We start from the raw sequence: 21,886 nt of genomic DNA on the forward strand, positions 1-21,886 counted from the left end.
GTCTGATGGCCACCAGGTATAGCAATCACGCGCAGCAATCAATCCCAGTTTGGTGATGAGGTCAGTATAGGAGTAAGTGTAATAGGGGAAGGGCTCTCCTTCCGCCTACCTGCACCATGTTCGGATTTCTCAGCGGAGGCGTCAACTATCGACCACGCCATGGTCCAAAAACCGGAAGATACACCCGTCGCCTTGCTGTCGGATTCTCTGTCAGTCATATCCGTCCTCGAGTTGGGAAAATCTCGCCACCCCTTCATCTAGCCAAAAGTTTTGTGTATCATTGGCACAGCAATACCAGACACCTCCAACGCATCAAAGGCTTGCTCGATTGCTGGACAGATCGGACAAGAGATCAACGAGTACCACCGCGGCTCCGAGTTGGCCATACAAAAGTCTCCCATGCCCACACCGTATCGTGTGTCCCTCCACTAACATTTATTACATTTGGTACCCGAACCACGGTGGAACATATTTTAGCCAACTGTTCGGAGTACAGCGACCTCCGACAGCACCTTTATCTACCAACCATCTTAGATTCCGATGAAAATTTATACGTTTCACCGGCATGGAAGGCAATACAATTATTTTGACTCAAGAGCAACTTTTCAAAATGGTGTAGACGTTTTTACGTGCATTAATTTCAATTTTTTTCCTCTATTACTGTATTTTACACAGCAAAACTGTCAGAGAACGAGTTACAGGGAATGAACACTGCTGTATGAAAAAATTATTATTATTATACACTGAAAAAACGTCATTTTGCAAAATAACAAAAATCTAAGTAAAAAATTTAAATAGCAAAAAACCCCTTTTTTAGTTTTTTTTATATTTTGTCAACAAAAACCTAAAGAAAAACCTGTTTTAATCCACCTAGTGGTGCAATTGTACCTATCTCATTTCTCCAAACTATGATTAATTGGCTAGTTATGTTCGTTTCAATTACGGAAATACTTAATACATTCTTAGTACACTTTACATCTACACACAACGGCTCGCCAGTCACGAACCTGATGAGCAACGTGTCGACGGTGAAACACTTGAAACAAAAAATACTTAATTAGCCTATTCAGCATTAGTTCAATGTTGTCTTCCTACTAACTAATTTTCTCAAGCGTTATGAAGGATTGAGAAGGGGAGGGTATGAGTGAGGTATGGATGGGATGGTGGCCTGAGGAGGGTGCACTGAGGGGTGATCTAAGGGGAATTTACACGGGTGGTGACCAGTGAGGGGAGGGCGGGGGGGGGGGTGTAACCATTCTTCGTACACCCCTAACTACGCCCCTGTTAAAATATAGAAACCTTTTGCCAGTAAAAAAAATTGGGGCCGAGATTAGGCTGACGATTTTTAGAGTGATTGCATATACTTTCAATATGAGATAGGAAAAAATTTCTGTGTGGTCACTTTCAAACCCGTAACTCTGGAACCGGAAGTCCGATCGACAAAAAAATCAATAGCAGCTTATGGGAGCCTTATACCGTTCATTTGAAATTTGAGCGATTCGGTTCAGCCATCTCTGAAAGAAATGAGTGAGTTTTGAAAACACATGCATGCACACATACACACATACATGCATACACACATACATACATACACACATACATACATTTTCTGATCTCGACGAACTGAGTCGAATGGGATGTGATACACGGCCGGGATTACGTTGACGTTTTTTAGAGTGATTGCATATACTTTCTATATGAGTAAGGCAAAACGAAACATTTTGAATGTGATTACTCTCCATTAGAGAGCTTATAGGTAATTTTTTTCTAACGATAACTGCATACATGTTTTTAAATTTCATACTAAATAACATACAAAACTGTAATTTTATTACAGAATATAATATAACAAAAATCTTCCAAAATGCGACAGTTATCAGGATATTTGGAATTTTGCCGAATTTATTAATTTAATTTATTAATAGGGGTGGGCGTAGCGTTGTTGGTAAATCGATTGCCTTGTACGCAGCGCACATGGGTTCGAGTCCCGACCCCGCACATAGGGTTAGACATTTTTCATAAGAAATTTTTCTAACCCGAAGAGGCGAATGACTTTAAAGTTAAAACCTCTATAATCGAAATAAAAAAAAAAATATTAATTTGTGTAATTGTGCTCTTTTTAAATTATTCTCATTACCCGATCATAAAATGTCTAATATATATATATATATATATATATATATATATATATATATATATATATATATATATATATATATATATATATATATATATATATATATATATATATATATATATATATATATATATATATATATATATATATATATATATATATATATATATATATATATATATATATATATATATATATATATATATATATATATATGTTTATTGTTTTAAAGACTTAAAAGAAACTTATTTAGCGTATTTGGATTTGAACGCAGTCCGCCAGTTTCCCATGGAATCTCTCAATATATTTTAAAATTTTTATCCCATTTAGATAACTATTGTCAATATACCAATCAATCTAAACTGTCGCGATAATTAACGACGCACCCTTTATTCAACCTTACAAAGCAATATTGTTGGACACAAATCCCATTTTGGTATTTTTTGATATTTTTAACTCAATTTGACGTTCGCTCTCTGTTCTGGATATACGTAGAATATACATCTAAATCTAAATTGAATTTTGGTCACGAGTTTGTTCTAGTTTACTCCTCCGTGCTTCGTAGGAATCACGCACATTTGGCCACGGCAGACTTTTTTACCTTCTAGTGTAACCTAGAGGTCGGAAATCCCTCATCACTCGGTATGGTCCCATGTCTGGAGACTGACAGAATCTGATAGAAATTCAATCAAATAAGGCTGTCAAATTTCATTCATACGGATTCCAGTTCTCAACACTCAAGGGAGATGCCTCCGGAGAGAGAGAACCGTGGTGAATTGAATCGTAAAACAAAGTTTTTTCACGTATTGCATTACAATTCCATTCCATGCACATTCAGAATCGAATAGAAAACGCGCTGGTCATAAAGTGCATCCCTTGTAACAGGTCCCAGATCTGATTGCAATTCAACTCTGGGCGATGCAACCAATAGTGAACTGATACCGAGACAGTTTCCCAGCCCGGTAATGGTAAAAAGTACCCGAGCCGCGAGTCGTGTGAAAGTTGGTTCGTGCTTGCTTTTTTTCCTAAGAAAGAACGGCGGAAAATTTGTGTGGCGATAGTAATTTATTGGAAAGACACCTGAAAGAGACGCTCGGCGTAAGTAAATTTTCTTCGTGGTTGGTGTGCGAACGGAAAACGGAGTTGAATCATAACAGAGTTGAACTAGGCGGTACCACATGGTTAGCTATCAAAAATAGCAAATCGTCTGTTTGTAGTTGCCTTTAAGTTAACCCAATTTTTTGTTATTGCTTTCATCGCATAGTGCTACTTATCGATTGAAGGATAATAACGGTATGTCAATTCTTTAGATGCTACCCAATTCATCATTCTCGGTTGAAAAGATCTCTATGCTGTCACAAACGAGCTGCACTTCGTCTGTTGTTCTGGTGGTTGATTCTCCCCGGCGCCATTCACATCAGCTTTCAGCTCCGATGAAAAGCTTTTCGTTCTGTGTCAGATACTGCTATAGATCATGTCCAGATGCCCTTAGTGTTCACAATCAGTTTATTCTCGTCATTGTGGATCAAATTGTAGCTACGGTTTCCTAGTAGTGCCATCAGCTTTATACAGAACGAATTTGCTAAATTCAACTCTGTGCTAGTGAAACTTGAGCAACTACTCTTCTAGACCCTACAGCAACGAATGTTGAGCGGGAGGTGTTCTGCAGTTCAACGCAAAAGTTCATCCAAAGCACATTAAATTACACAGTGCAACGTCCAACCAACCGCGTCTACCCACAGGCACCCGAAGAGTAAAGCCAACGTGACTGCTCAATTTTCAAGTCAGCTAACCGGGCGGTGCGGTGCTGGCTGAGAGCAAGACCAAATCAATTTTTTGCTAGATTCTGGTTGGCTAGAAACGTGGTCACCGCGGACAGCCAGGGTTGCTTGCTTGCTGGGCACAAGTTGAATGTGATTTGAATGAATTTGCACGCCAATTGTGTTGGGAGTGTCGTGCGGGGTGCAAATGGATGCTGAATGGGTTCAAAATGCATCCATTGGATGTTCGCTGGGATTGAAAACTACCGAAAGACGGGTCAGATAATGCACAAATTTTCCGGAAGGAAGTCGGTGAAGAACATCGTCTTCAAATTAGGAGCGAAATTTCGCGCGAACAATGCACCGCCAACCGCACAATGGACGCCATCTAATGGATTGTCTGTGCGAGGGCCCTGAAAACTTTATCGATAAATTTACGCTCGCTGTTCACAGGGGAAATCCCGTTTCCCCCCGTTCGCTGCCGTTTTTGACAAAAAGTAGAGCCATTTGTTTGCTGGTTCAGCGGGGCTTGCGAGTTCGAGATAATCGCACGTTCGGTGAGATCTGTAAGTTACACCATGGATGATGAGACACGGGACACATCCAGGACAAATAGACTATTGTTCATATAACATATCACGTTAAAGTACTTATGAAAGGCTTTATGGTATTTATTTTTTTACGGGGTTTACAAATTAAACACATTTTGAGTTTATGATTACATTGTTGCCTTGTCCGGCAGATTCCGATTTCAGCTTAATATTGGTTATGTTTATTTTGTGAATTGATAGGGGAAAGCTCCCGGTTGTGGACCACCCGTCATGTTTGGGATGTGTGTGTTGCTAGCACGTAAAATCTGTACGCCCAAAATAAATCATTCGAAGCGTAAATGTGAGCGAAAAGCTCCGAAATGATGTGTTAGTGATCAACCAACCGCATACAATATCGATCTTCATAGCTAAACGTTGTTGACTACTAACGTCTCCATGCAGTCCCACTTGTAATCTCTGCTGAATCAAAAGTCGCGAAGATAGGCGAACCTATCGCCGTCAATGCCCGCCAGGCTTGTTATTAGCTCACACAATGTGCACAAAGAGCGAAATACACCGATGAAAAATCGAACAGCACAAAAACACTGCGGTGTGCAGAATGACCACACAAAGAGAAACTTGAAAACGAAAAAGAGAAAGATCTGTGCACCAAGAGTTGCACACTTTCGCACAAAGAGTCACCTTGAAGAGAAACTTTTTTGTGTCTCCTCTCACTGGCAAGCAGGTAGGAAGGCTAATCAAGCTACAATTCAGATAATGATTGATCGGAAGAAAGTTTTTTAAATGACTTTTGGTTGCCTTCTCTGCTTCCGCCCGCGTGGGACCAAGATACACACTAAAGAGCCTCTTTATTTCTACTCTTTGAGGTGTGCAACCATGGAGTAGAAGACACATATGGGAGCAACACACATCGGAGTGAAAAGGTTTATTGTAAAAGAGAAGAGCGGGGGTTCGCATTAAAAGTAAAAAGAGCGTTTTTATTCTTCTCTATATTTGCTCTGAGGTGCATTACATCCCTGATGCACGCTTGAAGTGAACAATTAACTGCAATTGTGCCGGTAACGGAGATGCCGGCGAATACGTAAACTTTCACGATATGGGAAAATCTGATTATAGGCTGGAGAATGATAATGATCTTCACAAAGCGAGGAAATCTTACTTCACGCTGGATAGCATCAGGGATGTAATGCACCTCAGAGCAAATAAAGAGAAGAATAAAAAACGCTCATTGCTCTTTTCATGCGAACCACCGCTCTTCTCTTTTACAATAAACCTCTTCACTTCGTGTGTGTTGCTCCCATACGTGCATTCTACACCGTGACTGCACACCTTAAAGAGTAGAAATAAAGAGGCTCTGCTGCTGCTCTATTTTTCATCGGTGTATTTCGCTCTTTGTGGCACATTGTGTGAGCAAATAACAAGCCTGGATAGCATGGGAGCCATCAAACCAAACAAGCTGCTTCTCTCTTAGGACGATCAACAGGCTAAGCCATTGCAATGCATTGTTAGAATCCCTAAGCCATGCACTGCTTAACCACTTCGAATCCGGGCTACTCTGAAGACACGATCACGGTCGACTTCCGGACAGTGAAGCGATGGCTTTCAACCGATGGAAATGCCTCGAAACCCGTTTGAGCGAAGATCCAGTCTTAGCCAAGGCACTTGAGCAGAAGATCCAAGAACATGTCAAGAAGGGTTACGTGAGAAAGCTGACTTCAGAAGAACTTTAAGAAAAGCGTGCACGTATTTGGTTACGGCGAACCCCAATAAGCCGGGCAGGTTCTGCCAAGTGTGGGACGCAGTTGCCACCGTTCATGGTGCTTCTTTAAACTCAGTCCTCCTGAAAGGTTCAGATCAGCTAACATCGCTGTTGTCGGCGCTGTTCCGTAAGTTCCGAGTGGCAGTATGCGGGGACATCAGGGAAATATTTCACCGTGTGCGGATGAGAGACCAAGACCAACTGCTTCCTCTGAAAAGGTACCAATGAGTCGAAGCCCAGTATTTACGTCGTAGAGGTGATGATCTTCGGTGCATGCTGTTCACGGAGCACTGCACAACACATCAAGAACCTTAACGCAAGCCAATTTGAGCAGGACCATAAAGAGGCGGTCGATGCAATCATCAAACAACACTATGTTGATTAAAACACTGATAAAGAGGAAAACGCAGTGAAACCCGCGCAGGAATTCAAAAAGGTTCACGAGCAAGCTGTGTTTGAAATCCGAAACTGAATATCAAACTCCGCTACGGTTGTAACAAACTTTAAACAGACAACGCTTGAAGAGAAGAACCTAATCTACATAAAAGGTGCTCGGAATGTGATGGAATACGACGACAGACCGAATCACTTTCAAAATATCCTTCCGTAACGATGAAAATTTGATCTCCGGCGACTGCTGCCAACCAAACGCGGAGTTCTCCGCACATTGTTGATGGTATACGATCCATTGGGTTTGATTATGCACCTGTTGAGAAATGGTTGCGTGGCTGGCAGATTTTAGAAAAGGTACGGTCTGGGCAAGTAACGAGATGCTACCGAACGTCAACGACCATTAAAGCGGAGATGGAAATGCACACATTTGTGGATGCGAGTGACAACGGTATCGCGGAGGTCGTCTATCTTCGATTTCGCGAGAGACTTAAGATTGAGAGCTAGTTGATAGGAGCGAAAACGAAAGTAGCGCCATTGTAACTCCAGTTCATCCCGAAGTCCGGGCTGCAAGCGGCCTTGCTCGGTGTCCGATTGGCGGATACGATAATGGCATCACTGTCCATGACAGATTCCAAGGACGTGTTGTGCTGGCTAAGATCCGACCACCGGCGATATAGCCCATTCGTTGCGTTTCTCGTCAGTGAAGTTTTGGCGTCGACTGAATCTGGCGAGTGGCGTTGAATCCCGATAAAGCAGAACGTTGGCGATGAAAGGACGCTGTGGACACGTGTTCCCAATCTACCACCGGACAGTCACTGGTTCTGGGGACCAGAAGTTCTTGGATAAAACAAACATGTCTGGCTTCCGATTCCAAACCGACAAGTCCACATCTACTTATTCATTCCAGAATTATGGATCCTGTTATAGGGCCGCAAGTGTCTTTATACCGCTGGTGCAATAACAACTAGCTAAAGCGGAGGACTACTTGTTCCGCCAAGCGGAATCCGAAGTCCATATCGAATAGATCACCGTGCTAGCCGCAAATCATTCTCTGCGAGATGATTGGACGAAGATGATTATTGTTCCATTGCGCCTTCCTAGACAAGAATGGAATATCCGTGGTCGAACAAAAGTCTGTATGTTTGCCGAACGCGATTTTGTTGAACCCGTCATTCTCCCGCGTAACCTTCGCATCAAACAGCTGATCATTGACGACATTCACGAACGTTTCAACCACCAAAACCATTCGACAATCATCAACGAAGTTCTACAACGCTACCGTATTCCTCGTTTGAAAGCCACCTACCATGCGATCCGGAGAGAGTGCCAGTGGCTCAAAAACAATCCAGCAAAACCGCAACCTCTAGCGATGGCTGATTCCACATTCTCGTCTGGCCGCTTTCAGCCACCCGTTCACCTACATGGGCGGATTATTTCGGCCCGATTCTGGTTTTGCTTAGACGACACTTACTATCGACTCTTTCGTAATGGCAATTCGAAACATCATGGCTAGCAGGGGAGTACTGGCTGTCATCTGTAGCGATCGTGAAACTAGCTTCCAATCTATAGGCAAGGTGATCAAGCAGAGAATCAAGCAGCTTGATTTCGATAAACTGGCTAGCGAATTTACTTCAAGTCACACCCAGTAGTGGATTTTCAATTTGTCGTGCTCGCCCCCACTTAGAAACGTCTGATCCGCAGCGTGAAGCTGAATTTAAGCAAGCTACAACCTAGTAGACAACCTACCGTCGAAGTGCATCAGAACGCGTTGATCGAGGTATAAAACATTGTCAACTCGTGATCACACGCAGAACCAAGTGGTTTACTCCAGCAAAACCAATTGCTGTCGGTGACATTGTAGTAATTATCGACCCAAAATTTGACCGAATCTGCTGGCCAAAGGGTAAGGTTATTACAAACGCAACAGGCTCCCAAGGTATGCGTACGGCGCGCCAGCAGCCGGTGGAATCAACGAGCGGCCTGTAATATCTTTAGCTTTGCTCGACATATGCGCTGTAGACAATACGCTGACGGATAACCCATCACGCATTCTGGAGGGGAGTGTTGACTACGCCACATCATCAATAACAGTTTTTCAGAAAAGTTTATTCTTGGTTTATAAGGGAAATTCACGTATGATCGGATTCTTTTACTCCACGCCGGAACCCGTACTACATTCAAAAGTAATACGGTAGCAATCATTGTGAATACTATACCCTTTATTTAAGACTAAGTCTGTGAGAATCGAGCCAACAATATAAGAGAAACAGGTGTGAATCTAATTTCGGAACTTGGCCATGTCCTGGAATTTCTGGAATCTTTAACAATGTGGTCAAAAAGACTTTGATTTTCAATTCGTGCTAGACCAATAATTTTAATCAATTTAAAACTCATTTCAATTAGTTTTGCATTATTTACATATAATCATTATAACGGTTTATATGAAAATTTCGCAAAGACCACATACTTCAATCCGTTACACAGGAACCAGAACTCCGATTCTAATGAAATTTAAGTCCAGTGAAATTCGATACCGTAGCTTTTATTTTGCGAAAATCAAGTCAATTTTTGAGAAGCAGATGTGAATTCAATTTAGGAACTTAGCTAGATTCCCGAAGCTTCCGGTTTCGCCGAAAGTGTCCAAAGTGGTCGAAATGGGTTTGATTGGACATCAGTGAGCTATAAATCCAAGCAATTTAGAACGCGTTTTACGAAGTTATGCATCTTTTAGATAACATGCTGATTCCAACAGCACTGGTGGTTGAGTGGTAAGCGTGACCGCTACTCACTCCAGTTGGCCTGTGTACAATTCCAGTCGAGGTCGTTGAGATTTTTCTGAGGTGAACAAATCTGTGCTCACGCCTTCTCTTCCTTCGGAATGGAAGTAAAGCCGTTTACACCCGGTCCATGAGTTAATGGATCGATATCTACTCCAGATTGTGGAGTCATCTCTCTTGCGTCGGTAAAGAAGAAGTAAAATCCAAGTACTATACTTACTAACAAATATCCTCCTCCCGTTATATTTGTGGAGTGCACAGTAGTATATACTGCCTCTAGCAAAAGCAAGTATCGGACTAACGTTTCCTTCCGCGATCTACGTTTGGGCCAGGCCAGCGCTGCTATTGATCAATAACGCTTCAGGATTACCAGGAGTTGCACAATGAAAAATGTTTCGCTACTCTCAAGCGTAATTATCTACTTATTCCCTGTGCAACTTCACCTAGTCCAGATCGATAACGGAGTAGCAGCCAGGGGTGGTCGTACAAGCTGGAGCTCAAGCTTTTAGATGACATGCTGATTCCGATTTATATGGGAGTTTCATGCATTGCCGCACTCTTCAATCCCTAATTCCGGAACCGGTAGTCCGAATTGAATGAAATTCAATAGTAGCCTATGGGCACGTTGTACTTTTCATTTGAGACTACGTTTAATAAAATCGGTTCTGCCATCTTCGAGTAATCGATGTATATCTTTTGGTCACATACATACATACACACATACGTGGGGCAGCAGGGACAAGATGGACAGGTGTCTAGGGGCTTAACGAGCCCCTCCCCCGGACCTATTGCGAGTTATGGAGTCTTGATAGGGAATGGTGGGGTTGAGGTCTACTAAACCTCTAAAAAGGCATAACTCAGAAAACAGCTCCTACGTATCGAGTATGGCGAATGGGCCAACAACACGGCTGCCTTCGTCGCAACAAAACCCTGGCAGGTCTCCGGGTACCATTTAGTTGGTGGTACTAGATTCGGCTGGTACTAGATTCGACTCTGAACATTACTCCCCATGAAGGATAGTGTCAACCCTTGCATGACCTCACTGCCCCCCCCCCCCCCAATGAGGCAGACGATCGAGGACGCTGTTGTTGCCGAACGAAAGGACGCCACCCAACAGGGAGAAAACTGGAGTACCGTTGTAGGTCGGAAGAAGAAACACGGGAAACAACAAAAAAGAAAGAGGAACGAAAAGGAGACCAGACGAGGAATCGAAAACCCTCGGTTCAGCAGAGGACGCCAAAGGGAGAAGCCATCAAAGCCAATGACGCGATGACGTATGCAGCTTGCAAAGGTCTGGATAGATCCGGAATGTGCTGGAAATGCGGAGAGAAGGGCTATCTTGCGAGAGACTGAACGCAGAGGCCAATGTGCTTGCATTGCACTCCAGCGGACAGAAATGACCATCAGACGGGTAGCTATAAATGCCCAGCTTATAAGAAGGCGATTGCAGGCCAACGGTAATGGATATAACCCAGATAAATCTGAATCAATGTGACACCGCACAGCAACTGTTGTGGCAGTCTACGACAGAAACAATATGCAGAGCCGTATCAAGTCTCCTCTGATAATGGTAAATGGGTGGCGTATAGGTCAGGAACAGCTGCGGTACAAGTTATGGGCAGATTCCTCATTCAAGAGGTGATAAAACGCTCATACGAGGGCTTCGTCAAAATCAACGACGTCCTCGTGTGTGTTCTTCTCCAACGTGGACAGTAGAGCAGTTCAGCCTAATGCTGGAGCAGCTGATCGGTCGGAAGCCGGTAGTCATTGGCGGTGACTTCAACGTCTGTGGAGTGGGGCAGTAGAGTAATCAACACAAGAGGGTGTATCCTGTAGGAAGCTCTGGTGAAGCTAGACGTACGATTGTGCAATGAAGGTTCTGTTAGCACATTTCGGAGAGATGGGCGGGAGTCTATCATAGACGTCACATTCTGTAGTCCTTCATTGATGGCAAACATGGATTGGAGAGTATGCGAAACGTAGAGGCATAGCGACCACCAGGCGATGCGCTACCATATCGGTCAACGGAACCCTGCAGTACTGAGAAGGATGACCGCTGAGTGAAAATGAAAGACGAAAACCTTCAACAAAGACCTCTTCGTTGGGGCACTTCGGCCGATCGGTGGGACCGAGTACGTGGATGCGGCTGACCTAACAAGAAGGATTGTGGCGGCTTGTGGAAGATCGGACTTAGAAAGTCAGATTGCCAGCAACAAGGAGCTGTGCCGAGAAATAGACGCCAATCCCTGGGGCGACACATACTTAGTCGTGATGGCGAAAATGAAGGGCTCGACGACGCCAGGCGGAATGTGCTCGAGTAAGCTGAAGATAATTGTCGAGGGTCTTTTTCCGAAGCACGATCCAACTATCTGGCCACCATCACCGTATGGCGATGAAAAAGGAGCAAACATGGACGATCGGTAAGTGATCAACGACGAGCTCACAGAAGCATCGAAATGCCTGAAATCAAAGAAAGCCCACGGTCCGGATAGAATATCAAACGTGGTACTGAAAACTGCTATCTTGGCATGTCCAGACATGTTCAGGATGGTGCTGCACATGTGTCTAAATGAAGACAACTTCCCCGAAATGTGGAAGGTCCAGAAGCTGGTGTTGCAACAAAAGCCAGGGAAGTCACCTAGTGATTCGGCTTCGTACAGCCCATATATCTGCTGGATTCAGGCGGAAAACTCCTGGAAAGGATCATCCTTAACAGGTTGACGAAATTCACGAAAGGTGAGTGCGGACTGTCCAAGATGCAGTTCGGATTCCGCAAAGTAGCGTCGACAGTGGATGCAATTCAGACAGTGCTCGAGAATGCTGAGAAGGCATCTCAACAGAAGCGAGGACGAGATCGATACTGTGCCGTGGTCGCGATAGATGTGAAGAATGCATTTCCGACTATCTATGCCAGATCCAGAAAAGCTACTTCCACAGTAGAGTGTACGAGATGAGCGAAGGGCAGACGTCAATGCGAGTCACTGCGGGCGTTGCCTAGGGCTTCATTCCAGCTCTTTGGAACGGGATGTACGACGGGGTTTTAACACTGCGGCTGCCCAGGAAAGTGAAAATTGTGGGTTTCGCGGACGACGTGTCACTAACGGTGATAAATGAGACACTTGAAGAAGTTAAGGTGTCGGTGACGGAGACAATAGACGCGATCGAGAGCTGAATGTACGGGCTCAAACTGCAAATGGCTCACCACAAGACGGATGTGTTGCAGATGCAGATCGTCGTCGAAGCATGCAGTGATGCAATTGGGAGTGATAATCGACGACCACGTCAACCACACCTACGAAAAGTCGGCGAAGGTAACGAACGCAATAGCGAGAATCATGCCAAACGTCGGCGGCCCTACAAGCAGCATGAGACGCCTGCTATCTACTGTTTCGTCATCGATACTCCGATATGGGGTTCCTGCCTGCGGTGTTACGCTAAAAACCAAGCGGAACCGTGAAAATCTGAATAGTACATTCCGACTGATGGCCATACGAGTCGCGAGTGCTTACAGAACAATATCGTCGGAGGTAGTATGTGTTCTCGCCGGGATGATCCCCATCTGCATCACTCTGGCTGACAACGTGGAATGTTACCAGCGGAAAAGTTTACGTAATTCAAGAAGACTGATCCGAGCGGACTGGTTGGCTAAATGGCAGCAAGAGTGAAACAACGCGAAGAAAGGAAAGTGGACCCACCGGATCGTCCCAAATGTGTCATCTTGGGTGCATAGGAAGCATAGAGAGGTGAACTTTCATTTGACGCAGTTTTTGTCCAGGTATGGATGCTTCCGGAAGTACTTGCATCGGTTTAGACATGCTTCGTCACTCCTTGCCCGGAGCGTGCAAACGTGCAAGAGACAGTGTCCCGGACACGTGGTCTTCGAATGCTCTAGGTTCGAAGAAGTTCGTAGGGGTGTACCTGGTGTGACAGTTGACAATATCGTCGAAAAGATGTGCCACCACCAGCATACCTGGGCTGCTGTCAACAGAGTCTTTACAACTATACTCTCCAAGCTGCAGAGGAAGTGGCGAAGACACCAACAAAGTGGCGCTATTAGCTATAAAGTCACTCTGAAGCCATAAATCGTGTTTCAAGAGAAATTCCGCCGCCGAGGAAATCTCAGACTTTGTAGACTAGTTCCAAAGCCAGTTGAGTAGTCTGCGACGTAGCACCGGGTTCGGGTCGTCGTGGCGCCATTGAACCGAACGTCAGGCTTCACCAGAATTTCCGGACCGACCACAGTACCCTATTGGGTAGCTCGTGAATAAGCTAGTTCCACCACTGGGGATTAGATCGAGTCGACCGCGTCGAATAGCTAACAATGGATCGTTGGGGCACCAGTGAACCGGACGCCCTGCTCCGCCTAAATCGCAGAACTGACCTCGACATCTGGCTGGTTGGCCCGGTTTCGGGAAAACTTCTATCACCGGGGAACTCACCGTCGGAGTAAGCAAGGTTCAATGTCGGGGACTAGACAGAGTAGCTCGCGAACAAGTCGGGAGCTCAACGAGTAAGTGGTGCTGAATGGTACGAGAAGGGAGTTGCGGTGCTGAATGGCACAAGCGAGCCGAATGGCTCGGTAAATTAAACAATCTGAAGTTTCCGCCCAGATTGTCCTCGTAGAAGAAGGGCACTAAGTCTCGACCGACAGCTAGCTCTCTGACTGCCATGGTGGTGAACCGGTGGTACATCGAGCAGTGGTGCTGTAACCCTACTGAAGAAACTAACTGCTAAGTAGTTGAAATAGAGCTATACACATAAAAACCCCTCCTCGAAGTAATGCCGCAATGTAGTGCCAGGGAGGAATCAGGTTCTGGCCAAAAGGTACACAAGTTTCGTATGGCCAGCCTATCTAACATCAAGCTATTTCTTGGACTTTTTGCAGAAGAATTTCTGCAAGGTAGAGTCAGGTTTAACTTCCCATTTGGGTTATGGAAAGAATTGAGGTAAAATGGGAATACACAAGTTTCGTGTGGTCATTCTAACTAGGTTTAATCGATTTCCGAGACTTTTAACATAAAAAATGCTGACATTTGTCAACCGCCTTAAGCTATCTTGCATGTTATGTATTCAATCTTAAATATAAATTCAAACGAAAAGGGGAATTCGGGCAAAACAGGAATGATAGTGTAACATGCGGTCGTTAAAAAGACCAGCAATCATTTTTTCAGACTTTTTTTCATAAAATCACCCTTCTTTGTAATATCCACCCTTTTTTACAAAAGTCGCGTTTTGATAATTTTTTTGGCACTGTGTAACGGTTAGTCCTCTATAAAAGCCTCGTAAATATGAATATTCAAGTGATCTACACCTGGTGCTTCGATCTACTTTCGTTGGAATTTCGGAACAAAGCTCTTTTGTATATAAGAAATATTAACATTAACAATATTAACAATATTTCGACAGTATAACTCAAAGAATACTTACGTACTTTACGTGCAATTGTCAATTTGGTTGATTTATTTAACTCACCTGGACTTGAAACGGGAGAGTATTTACAATTCTGATTAGTATTGATATTTCTCATTAAAAATATTATTTTAAGTTTTATTGTTTTTTTTTCAATTAGGTACTGTAAACAATGTTTTAAGTTTCAGTACAAATAATTCACATGAAAGAACTCGAATAAAAGTAGAATGGTTCTGGGTACAATGCTAGAAATTTATAAGATCAAAATAAATTGGGGTTCCATTTCAAATAAATCCAAAGTAACTCTCCACCGCCAACAAGTAAATAATATTCACATTGACCCCATGCGATGCCGTATGGGGGATTATAACAATAATATCTTCATAAATCATCCAGCCCGCCTAATAATGATAACAAATGAAACCACCGGGAAAGAACCGACAATCAATTATTTTCGATGAAATATGAATGGGGGAATATCTCTTGGAAGTGTTGGAAATCACACATCCCTAATTATTACCTATTATGATAGGAAAATATTAGATTGAAATTGAAATGAGAGTATTCGACGTAGAATTTTTATTCATTTTTATGGATAGGAAATACAGCGATAGTACAAAACATATTTAAACATTTTCCCGATTCAGGCTTATCCTACATCGTTTAGACTATTTATATGAATTAAAATTATGTACACAAAAAAAACTATTGACATCAAAATAAACTATATCAACAGCAGATGTTTGATGTTCACTATTATCCTTCTCAAGACTCAATTGAAATTTGGTGACTATTTTACGAGTTCCTCACCCGAAACCGGTATATCTGTAGCGTTCCTTAGTTCCAATCCGAGATTGAGTAATAAACGATGAGACAAGTGAAAAAAACAAGAACCCTTTTATTTCTCCCTATATTTCACTCCCTATCTAAGATGAAAGTTTTTCACGCGTTTCGCACCAGAAAAGCAATTTGTTACAAGCAGCACTTTATGGTCGTTTTGTAGAAGCGAGGGCGTAAATTGATATCATCGTTTTCTTCTAGTCGTTAGACAAGTGTTATATTCTCCGACAGAATGCAGGGGGAATATAAAAAATTAGCTTGCACTAACTTACTTTGAAGGTGCATCGCATCTCCCTAAAAGTGTCCCCTTCATCACACACATCATTTAACATTACTCTCAACGTAACATATATAACTTTGGTAGTCAACGTGATAAACTTTTGCCATTCCCTATCAATAACAGGAGTTCATCCAGTGCTTGTAACTAAAATTACACCCATCGTCTGTGCAGTTGTAGCCGAGCCGAGATTGAATGGATTGTTCGCTTACCTACAATAGATGCAGATGTGGCCTGAACATTCCATCGGCTATAGGTAAACCGACAACAACGAGGGTAGAAGGAAACACTCAAACAGATTTGCAATAAAACTTCATAAACTCGAGTGGGACATCAATTTTCCATCCTCAACCGACTGTGAACTTTATATCCATCTCAGTTGTTCTCTTCTGCACCGCTTTTTTGAACATTCAACCTCTCGGTGTGCTTCTGGGAGATTCCAGCCTACCTCCCCCATCACTTAGCCTACCCGACTGGCGGCTCTAACCGTTGGAAAATCGTCGGATTAACATGCCGAAAGGCACTCATCCGAAAAGTGGGGTAACCGAAGGCAAACTTTCTACCGAGATGAAGTCACTTAAGCCGAGGGATCCGATTTTCCATTTTGCGGTTACCACTGTTTGTTTTGCAAAATGCCAAAACTATGTCGAATTTACCAGATGGTGATGTACAACGTATGTACACCGAACGAACGCTTTGGTGCTGAAATAGGGGAACACAAAAGTTTGCGGACGGAGGTAGGTGAGTGCATGGTGAGAAGAAAATTGGAATCCAATTTCACTAGTGCCGACGAGGCCCGTCGGTTTATCTTCGTTGTTGCTGGAGTATCCCCGATTCGGATTACGAATGGCAGTGATGGTTTCAAATGGGGAACAATTTTCCAAGAAAATGTAAAGACATAGCTTGCCTCGTGCTTATTTGTTAGTGTGGAAGTTCTGCTAACAAAACAAATTTTGTAGACCACATGTGCGATTATAACATGTCATCGGGAAGGAAATTAGATGGCGAACACCAACATAGGGTATATGCAAGCCTGGGGTACTTGAAACTACTGGAGATGAAAATATATAATGGTGCGTAATTGAAAGAGCTGGTTTAAAATTTATCCTGAAAGTTCACCCCAACTGACTTTTTGGGAAGGGGTACTTCATTTAGATTTTGTATGACTTTGTTATCACAATATCGAACATGAACACTGATTTTAAAGTCGTATGTTAACAATCAATTATTTCCATTCGTTCGGTGACTCTCGGACCGACAAGTTGATCTTCCCAGTTCGTACAGTGTTACGCTATAAACATAGTGCTTATACGGCCTCACGATTAGCTTGCGCCTCTTTGAGGTTTCGGCATTTTCCCCTTATTTTGTGTATGCACGTTAGCCGTTATTCGGTCAGAAGAGCAGCGAAGCAGCAATGTTTCTTCTCTTGTAAGCATTCTGGATATTGTTATGCTTACAAGACGAATACAGCTGTAATACTTAATTTCTTCATTCTTGTCTGTAATACTATCCTGTACTTAGCAATAGGTTCGTACAAAAATTGCTTCTCCTGGCAATGAATTGCCTCAATGTGAGATGGATGTCGAAATAAAATCGACTCCCGGGTTATATTCATACCCCTCAAGCACCCTACCAAGCTTCGGATGGTGTTAAATAGTTTGAAGAAGGCAAATGATATTTCTGAGTACGTTACTACCACGAAGGCTGTACTCCTTCGTACAAACCCACTAGCCATCAAGATAATTTGCCTGCATCAACATATGTACTAGCTAATTGGGTTGAAATTGACGGGGTCGTTTCCGAATCGAGTGTGAATTGCGTGGATCTACTGACACATGGAGTTGGATGTTGTGAAGACCCTATGCTTCAGCAAGTAGAAATGGACTGGACTCCCAACGTTTGCATTCAGCATCAGTGGTAGTTGACGGGAAGAGGACATATGTCAACTCGGATACCGGGTCTGCTCTACCCAACTACCTCCTCTTTGACAAGGTTAATCGCAAACAACTGGGACACGCTGGCTCCCATCTTAGCAACAAGGTCCGTAGTGGGCCATGCGGTGGGAATTATGTGGATGATTCCTGTGGAAGGAATGTTGAAAAGTGTCTCCACTGCAGCGTTCTCTACAGCGACATTCTAAGCGAAATGTCAAAGATAGCTACACCACCGGTCTGTAAGAATATCTATACTAGCTTGCCTCCTGACGAATGTGACTCTGAGGAACCACAGGAGGGAATGTCTTCTGTTGCTTCGAGAAGCAACGGAAAAATGGAGGAACATTTCCTTACTTAAGCTTCGTTGTAAGAACCAGAAGGTATCCCTAGCAAATACTCATGGGTTCAAACACCACATAGCCCCTTGAAAAGATCTTAAACATGGTCCGTGCCAAAATTCACAACCATCAAGACACCATAAAATGGTCTCAATAACCCATAAATACACCAACATATGGTATTTTATATGAGATCTACCGGAGCATGGTGATGGTGTTTTCATGGGTTGAACCCATTTCAAACACCCATGTCAAACCCCATGAGCATGGGTGTATTGTGCGCTTTTCGTTTGCTCGGGATCCCTTCAAGGACGTCTAAAAGAACAGCTCGAGGAAGTACTAGTGCGAAACTGAAGCATATTGTGTTTGTGGAATGTAGTATCTCAGCTTTGAATATTTCTGACCCTCTTCAAAGCATCCTAATCAGTATTGTCAATGGCTAATTCATCGAACGATGTCACGGTATTTATCATTGTTCTACAGTGGAATAGACCTTTCTCGTCAAAAAATTTTATATGCAGAACAGCTTCCGTTTTCATCGCTGGATCGATTCTGAATACTGTCACGTTAATTTGGTGTCTCTAACTATTGAAAAAATCAAAAATTCTTCAAACTGCCCATTTTACTCTGTATTCCCCTGTCCTATTTTACCTCGATTCTCCATACTTTTACACCATTTGGATGAATTTCGAGTGGGGAATATGAAATAAAGTTACGGCGGGTAGCTTATAACAAAGTTCCAGTAGCCTACCGCTCGCCGGCATCTATTTTAATCAGGCTATTCGCCGTTTTGTTTACTGGGTCTGAACTCCAAGAGTTCATTCCAATTTGTCAAAAACATTGTTTTGACGTAGATGAACCCCAAAACAGTGTTGCAGAATATACCGATTCATCGATATCTAAACCGATTTTTAATTTCAATACCAATAAAGTTACTAAAAGACCGATTTCTTTTTTCTTACCAAAAAATAACGATTTTCATATAATACGATCAATTAATATTACGTATGGGCCTTTTTAGAAAATGTTCAGATTTCCCCATCAAATCATCCGGAAATTGATTCAGCAATCTGCCAGGTTACTATCAAAATTCCAAATGAAACAACCGATTCTGAAATCGATTGAACTCGGTAGGTTTGATTACATAACATTAGAATGATCTATTATTTAAAACCAATAATTTGCAGGTAACTTTTGGTTAGCATACATCTTCACACCGATAAATACCTATTTTTATTTAGAACTATACCGATATTAGATTTGTTCCAGTACCAGTAGAAAGTGGAAGTGCTTCGGAGCAAACAGAGAGAAAATCGTTCCTATGTTCTCTTCTCTTTTTTCTTCTTCCGTTAGCAAGCTGGAGTAAAAAGCAAGTATTTTTTGCTTCTGTTTGCTCCGGGGCAACTTCTGTGTACTAGAACAAACTTATTATACAAAACCATCTGACAACGCTGCTCTAAAGTAAAAAGTGCTCTTCAAACATCGATGACATATTTTTTGTTTTTTTTTCCTGTTTTCTCTACCTATCTGTTATGTATACATAATATATTTCATCCTGCCAAAGAATCCAACAATCAGCTGTCTCCCGTTTCCCGAGAGTTCGCCGACCAATTTTGTTTTCAGAAAAAAACTACAGTTTAACTTCACCAGGCACAATCATTAGAATGAGATGCAGGAAAATATTTTTATTTTACCGTTCAGTATGAGAAACATTTTAGAAATGATAATCGTGTATGCCCAAAAGGTATTTGTGCGGATCTGCGAATCCGGTTTTTGTGGAATAATTCAACCAAGGGCAGCAGCAGTGGAGAGTAAGACCAATCATACGGCTTCATCCCACCCCGGCAGCAGATGAGCGCTGGCGAATGTTCTCAGCCACCTCGAGGAGGAGGTTCAGCGCGGAAGAAATGTTACCAGACATCGCCGATCTGGTGCCTGGACTTTTTTGATAATTTCATAGAGATTGGGTGTGCAGATGGGTGGTTGGAGTTCTGAGAGGGAACGACTGGTAACTTTAAGGTAAATTGTATGGAGTCACTTGTTTTTTATTACAAGTATTGACGGACGTTTCATTGCAGGGTATATATGAAGCCGAAAACACCCACAACAAGGGTAACTAACATAAAGCTCGCCGGTGACAAAGTGATATTCGCACGGTTGAGTGGACGAATCGATTCTCTGAGACTGGAAACGTACACGCAAGGTTGTCAGATCGATTGGGGATTTACGTCTGCATATGGGCGAAGTAAGTTCTATGTTTCAAGCAATTTTTTAAGTTCACCTAGGGCGCAGAACAGACAGATTTTACTTCTTATTTTAAAATACTGCATATTCTAAGTCATTTAATTTTCAGTCTGCAATAAGTATGTCATCAAGTGCCCTAATTCTTATTCTTTTTTAGCTCACGCACGCACCGGTTCGGCAGGAAGCATTAGTTTATTTTAGCAATCCGTCCACAACGTTGCCAGCTCAACATAACACATCCGAAGAGGAGCTTCGATGTATCCTGGAGTTTCACCAGTAGGGTCACCGATGACATGTTTGGAAGTGGCGGGCGGTACAGTCATGACTGGCAGCCAGGGCCACACTGTTAAAGTGTTCCGACTCGATAGCCACCTATTGCAGTTCACCCTAAACGGCCATTGCAGTCCTATCACATGTATTTTCATAGACCAGTGGCAGGCCGAGATGGGCGCATCTGGTCGCCAGGATGGTGTGCTATGTGTGTGGGGCTTGAACTAGAACAGCTCCTACAAGACAATGGTTACGAGAGTGTTCAGCAGGCCGTTGGTAAGGGAGTGGATAATTTTTGTAGTGTCGATTGTTGATAACAGGGCCATTTAATGGCGCCGCAAATAAATATAGAAAGTTACTAAATACATTTTGATAATAAACAAGACTTCTATTTACATTGCTTTCAATCAGATAATTTATGTTAGAACTTGCTTTTCCTCTTCTATTTTCCCATTACCGCCTCCAGTGACCGCGTGGATGCTTTCGGTCACGGTAGAATCCTTAATTTTTCCTTTTCGCCGGCTATCATTCCTTGACCTTTCGTGCAGCTTCTTGTGTCCCATCAAATGACTATGTTCAACGAATCTTTTTCCACACTATTCACAGCCATGGGGTCGTTCGCCAACATGCCTGCGATTATGCTGGGTCAAATGTGCTCTTCAAAGAAACTCCTGCCCGCAGAGGTCACATTTGTACGCGCGTTCGTTTGTATGGATCTGCATGTGCCGAGTCATGTGAGAATATTTTTTAAACCCGCCACCACAGACTTCACATCTGAATTCTCGATCTTTGCTGTGGATAAGTTTGTGCTGCGTAAGTTCTTTAGATTCAAGAAACTTTCTACCACAGATGTCGCAACTAAATATTTGATCCGAAAGATTCATATCGATGTGAACACGCTGGTGACGTTTCAAACTGCTGCTTTCCACGTAGCCTTTGCCACAGATATCACACTTATACGGACGCTCGCCAGTATGCATGCGCATGTGGTGAGTGAGTTCAGCACTAGTTATGAATTCTTTGCCACAAATATCGCACTCTCCGAAAAACGGGTTATGATCTCAAAAAATCTAACTTATTTTCGAAGCATATGAATTCATGAAGCAGAATAAGCATATCATAACAACTTACCGTTCACCTATCTCCACCTTACCGTCCTATCACATATATTTTCATAGACCTGTGGCAGGCCGAGAT

The 21,886-nt window shown here is 42.8% G+C and overlaps 1 protein-coding gene across 4 annotated transcripts in view; it reads right to left on the minus strand.

Annotated features, from left to right (window-relative positions):
• LOC131683828 (ras-specific guanine nucleotide-releasing factor 2-like) overlaps positions 1–21,886 on the minus strand; it is a 542,029-nt gene that overhangs the window by 165,628 nt on the left and 354,515 nt on the right. The window lies entirely within an intron of this gene.

This window comes from Topomyia yanbarensis, chromosome 2, assembly GCF_030247195.1.
Source record: "Topomyia yanbarensis strain Yona2022 chromosome 2, ASM3024719v1, whole genome shotgun sequence".
In the NCBI taxonomy this organism is placed as follows: domain Eukaryota; kingdom Metazoa; phylum Arthropoda; class Insecta; order Diptera; family Culicidae; genus Topomyia; species Topomyia yanbarensis.